This window comes from Octopus sinensis, linkage group LG5 (genome assembly GCF_006345805.1).
Source record: "Octopus sinensis linkage group LG5, ASM634580v1, whole genome shotgun sequence".
In the NCBI taxonomy this organism is placed as follows: Eukaryota; Metazoa; Mollusca; class Cephalopoda; order Octopoda; family Octopodidae; genus Octopus; species Octopus sinensis.
In genome coordinates this window covers 118,582,480-118,588,117 of record NC_043001.1, presented here as the reverse complement: position 1 = coordinate 118,588,117, position 5,638 = coordinate 118,582,480, and positions in this window count along the sequence as shown.

Sequence of the window (5,638 nt, the reverse complement as noted above, 5' to 3'; positions counted from 1 at the left end):
GTCAACGACAATTACCAACACCACCACCACCACCACCACTACCACCAACACCACCACCACCACCACCACCACCATCACCACCACCACCATCACCACCACCAAAACCACCACCACCACCACCACCTAATCTTCCGCCGTCGCCAGCCACCATCACCATCACCATCACAACCATAAGCATTTCTCACAAAAGGGGAGAAAAAAAACAGGTAACAAATATAGAAATTACAAATAATATATATAAGAAATGTTTGAATGGTTTTAATTAGTAAATGAATTAAGACGAAAGGCCGACAGACCACGCTATCACTTCATTATCTTCATTTACCCTACTTCATCATATTTGTTCATTAGTTGGTGTGTGTGTGTGTGTGTGCATGTATTCCATATATATATATATATATATACATACACATACACACAAGTAGTAGTAGTAGTAGTAGTAGTAGTAGTAGTAGTAGTGTTGCAAGAGTTCTCAGTATTCTGGGGCATAGACACGTTTGCTACCCGCCACTTTAATTAACAAATATGATTAGCCAGAGGATATTTTACCCCCCGCACACCTTTCTACCTGCGCCCGAGGATCACTTCTCGCCCGACCCATCCACTCTTTTTACGCATCTGATATGTATGCGCGTGCGCGTGTTTGCAAGGAGAGAGGGGGGAGAGGGGAGAGGGGAAAATGCATAAATATTACTAACATGCGTATATATATAATCCCTAAACAAACTGGCACGCACACACCTAAATACATACACACATACATACATACACACATTCACGCGCACGCACATGTATATACACAATTATACACACATAGCTTACGAAAAGACGAGGATTAAAAGCCACCAAAACAAGGAAAATGCATCGCGTGATCTTTGACAATCTCATGACAAACAAATAACAATAACAAATGCCAGCAACAATAATAACAACACGGTAAATAACAACAGAATGAAAATAGTAAAGATCCTAACGAATTTTACCTGTTCAGTCCCTCTCTCTGTCTCTCTCTCTCTCTGTCTCTCTGTCTCTCTCTCTCTCTCTCTCTCTCTCTCTCTCTCTCACTCTATCTATCTATTTCCCTCCATTTCTCAGCCATTGATAATTTGTTGGTTTTTAAGCCACTGGCAAGTTATGCGCTCTTCAAGAACACAGGTGTGTACCCCTCACTCCCATCACCCAGTGTGTGTGTGTGTGTGTGTGTGATTTGCAATTCAGCTAGCCGTCACTTGCAAGAGTTATATATTAATAAAATGTGCCTTGCTTTTGTTGTTTTAGGTACTTATGCAGTCACAAACATCCTCTGAGATCCCTCATTTCTGACAGACCCAGGGCACGTCTAGAATGTGGGAGATGGAGGGAAAGGGAGCTGCACAATCAACTGAGTAGATTGGAACAACGTGAAATGAGGTGAATTGTCCAAGGAGACAACATGCTGCCTGTTTCAGGAATTGGAAATATGTCTTTATAAACGGGAACCGAACACCCTAATCAATTTGTTATCAGCTGGTTTCAGAACAGAGACAGTGAAAGCTGAATACTACTTCGCAGGGTTATAATGCTGGCTGATCGATCAGCACTTCCAACAAACCGAGATCAAGCGATGAATCGAATGGAAAGAACGAGACTACTGAACTATTTACTGATTCCCTCCCCTCAATCGCAATTCCTCCTTCATCAACGTGGTGCTCCCTTGGATCCCCAATTATTGTGTAGCGTACCTCAGTGATATTCTCACTGTTTGAGAAATATAATACAAATAACGTCGTGGCAGATAGCAGCAATCCTTCGGCTGCTTAGGCCATGTTGTGTCCGTTACCCTGATTGGTTGGTTTTGGTGCAGTTTTATCTCTTGCTTTATTTTGCGCCAATGTGTAAACCAACCAATCACAACCTTCAGAAAAGGTCCCGTGAAACAGTCTTCTAGGTTCTTCTCTGGAGCGCACTCATTTCTTTATAAGGCAGTCATGACAAACCATTTTCGTCTTTGGTCTTTGACCATTGACCACAGAGCATCCAGGTCCTAGACCAACCGGTTCGAGCGAGATAGCCATGTTCCTGCGACAGCCAGTGACGACACCAATACCTTTTCCATCACCGTCGCCATCACCATCGTCGACTTCACCTTAACACCGTCATCACCACCGTCGCCCTAAGCTTATCGACATCACCAACATGTCTACGTACACACCAACCAACATCGTTCAGGTTTAACTTCACGCTGTTGTGAATACTCACCAAGGTTAACAGCTCCAGTCTACCTGCGAGAACTTTCTGTACCAAAGTAACTCGGCACAGCATCGAGCCTCAACTTCTACACGCGTAGTAACCGGCTCTGCACTTGTGACCACCAGCCTCTCTGTTACAGAACTAACTGCTATGGTGTGTCTTACACCGAACTGGTATTTATCAACATCTTGTCAGAACATTCATTTTGTATCCTGAGAGACTCATTTTCTATTGTTCTTTATTATTATGTACACACTTATAACGCACTCACAAACACACAGACACACACTAATGTCGCTGTCACGAATACACCATTGTTTGTACTCAGAACGAACGCACAGACACACACTTACGTCGCACTCATAGATAAACACTCTGCTCCACATGAACACATCTGTAAATAAAGTCTTTTCTCTTATACATTATACGGTTGTGTTCCTCTCTTTATTCCTTTTGGCACTTATTTTGGCTTCTTTTGTAAGGCGATCGTGCGGCGTTTAAAAGGAGACATTCTGTCACCATCTCCTTAACGTACGGTCTTCTCTACAACTGACCAAGCTTTCGAATCCATATTTAGATCCAAAATGCCTAACCTCGAACAACTTTTTAAAAACTTTGAAGTAATTGATCCCCACCAAGGTTTTTTTATACTTAAGAATTACTTGTCAAATCCTAAGCTATTGTATTTTCTCAGAGATAGTCCCTCTTACAGATTCCTGCCGTTCCTCCAATACTTTGATGATTTAATCTTCAGAAATTCAAATGCTTGATCAATATGTCAAACTCACCCCAGATTCCCGCGACTAAGTTGCATTGCCCAAACGGTTTGGGGGTCTAGGTTTGCTCGTCTTTATCTCTTCCCCGTTTTCTTCCCTCTGTAACGGGTAAATAATTGTAACGATAAAGTTTTTAGTTTTAAAGTCGAGGGTCACCAATTGTAGCAGGAGAAACTGATTGGTAATCAATATTATGAAATGTCAGAGTGAGCAGTTGTAACGATAAAAATTAGTTGCTTTAATTGCATGTTGTAAGATGTGAAAGATGAACAATGCATGAAGTTTTAAGGAAATATTTATTTACCGTTACGTTACAATACCTTGCCTCGACGAGCAGGTTATGATAAATCCAAAAAGCATGCGAAGTAAAGTTTGTGTTTGTGCCCTCTTCAGTGTTTAGTAGTAATTGCAGAGAGAGATAGAATGATGTTGTAAGAGAACAGAATTAGAGCTAGTGAGAGTTGTAGGACGTTGTCTCACAGTTGCTGACAGTAAACTTCATTTACTGACCAATGTTCTAGCTGGTTAGCCAGGCTTCGTTGAGTCGTCACCATGTGACTGGACTCGTTGAGTCGTCACCGACTGTGACTAACTGATTTTTGCTTGGGGTGTTCTTGCTTTTATAACTATCCAGAATGATAGATATATCATTGAGAACAATAGATTTAGTTGGCGGTCTTGTTATCTCTATTCTAGCTTTTGGTGAAGTAGAAGAGGTTAGAAAGGGTCAAGTGGTGAAGACATTATTTCGGCCTAGCTAAAGGCATCTGGAAAATGTAAAACTGCTGTCACAGAAAAAAACCATTGTTCCATCGTGGGAAAAGTTCTGTTGCAGTGTTAATTTAAATTTGGGTATGGTGGATCGAATCCACTTCATGCATGCAAGATTCACTACACCTCTATCCACACTTGCTCTCTTTTGGTAGGCAACATCCTCTTCTCCCTAGCATGGACTAATTCCAACAGGGAGGTTGATGAAACTCTATCACAGTGGAAAGAGCTGGGTTTGCCGGTTCCGGTTATAGTGGAGGATAGATGGAAATAGAGAGTATGGGACAATCTGCGTTCAGGTGCCACTTTCAACTCTCTCCTTTTCTTTACGCTAGCGCCTGCCATACGAGCACCAACAATTTGACCTCTTTGAAAGTCCAACAGTTCTGTCATTTTAATGAATTTTAATTACCTTTTTTTGGTGATATCTGAAAAGAAACAGTAATTTTAGCAAAACATATTAAGCAACACTAATAATAAATAAAAAAACATAAAGATAAACAAGCTTTTGATGGTTTTATAAATATTTCAAAATTATGATGCTATGATGCAAGGTGTTTCCATTATTTTGCCCAGCCTCTCTCTCTCTCTCTCTCTCTCTCTCTCTCTCTCTATATATATATATATATATATATATATATATATATATATATATATATATATATATATATATATATATTATATATATATATATATATATTCTTTTATTCTTTTATCATTATATTTGTTTCAGTCACATGACTGCGGCCATGCTGGAGCACCGCCCTCAGTCGAACAAATCGACTCCAGGGCTTATTCTTTGTAAGCATAGCACTTAACTTGTCGGTCTCTTTTGCCGAACCACTAAGTTACGGGGACGTAAACACACCAACATCTGTTGTCAAGCGATGGTGGTGGGGACAAACAGACACAAACATATATATATAATTCCAAGAGAGTTAGAAGTTGTGAATCCATCCAAGAGATAATATCTATCCAATATACTACTGGGAGAACGCCCAATTATTAATACAAGTGTTTTTTCATTGCATGGCAATTACACAACTGAATGTAATAAATGGGTGAGGGTAAAAAGTTGTTTTACCCTTAATTTATACAGCAATAAGAAAATGGAGGGGATCAAGAGGTGGCATTCATCAACTTTTAGACATTATATTATGTCTATTTATTTATTAAAAAAAAAACAATTATAACAATATACATACATGTATAACATATTATGCTTTACATATATAAAAATACCAGTAATTATTAAAATATATAAGGTAGAGCATGGAAAGTAGGATAGTATCTTACAGCTGTTTCAGCCAAGAGGTGAAAGTACCCCACTCTACTTCCATCCCTTCAGTAAACTGAAGTATTTGGTAGATAAGATTAAGGTACGTGGGTGTGCCTCTGGGCTTCGTCAGAGAGTGTAGACAGTTCATAAGGTTAAGTTACAAATACAGATACATATATACACACTTTTACATATTTTCGTCTCAAAGCGACGAAAATATTTTGGCAAATTAAATTTAAATGTTGAAGTGAATCTAAGGGTTTTTGTGTGTCTTTAAATAGCTTATAAACACCTTCCACGCTGCAATTGTTTATATATATACTCTTTTACTCTTTTACTTGTTTCAGTGATTTGACTGTGGTCATGCTGGAGCACCACCTTTAGTCGAGCAAATCGACTGCAGGACTTATTCTTTGTAAGCCTAGTACTTATCCTATCGGTCTCTATTGCCGAACTGCTAAGTTACGGGGACGTAAACACACCAGCATCGGTTGTCAAACGATGTTGGGAGGACAAACACAGACACACAAACACATACTTATATATATATATATATATATATATATATATATATATACATACA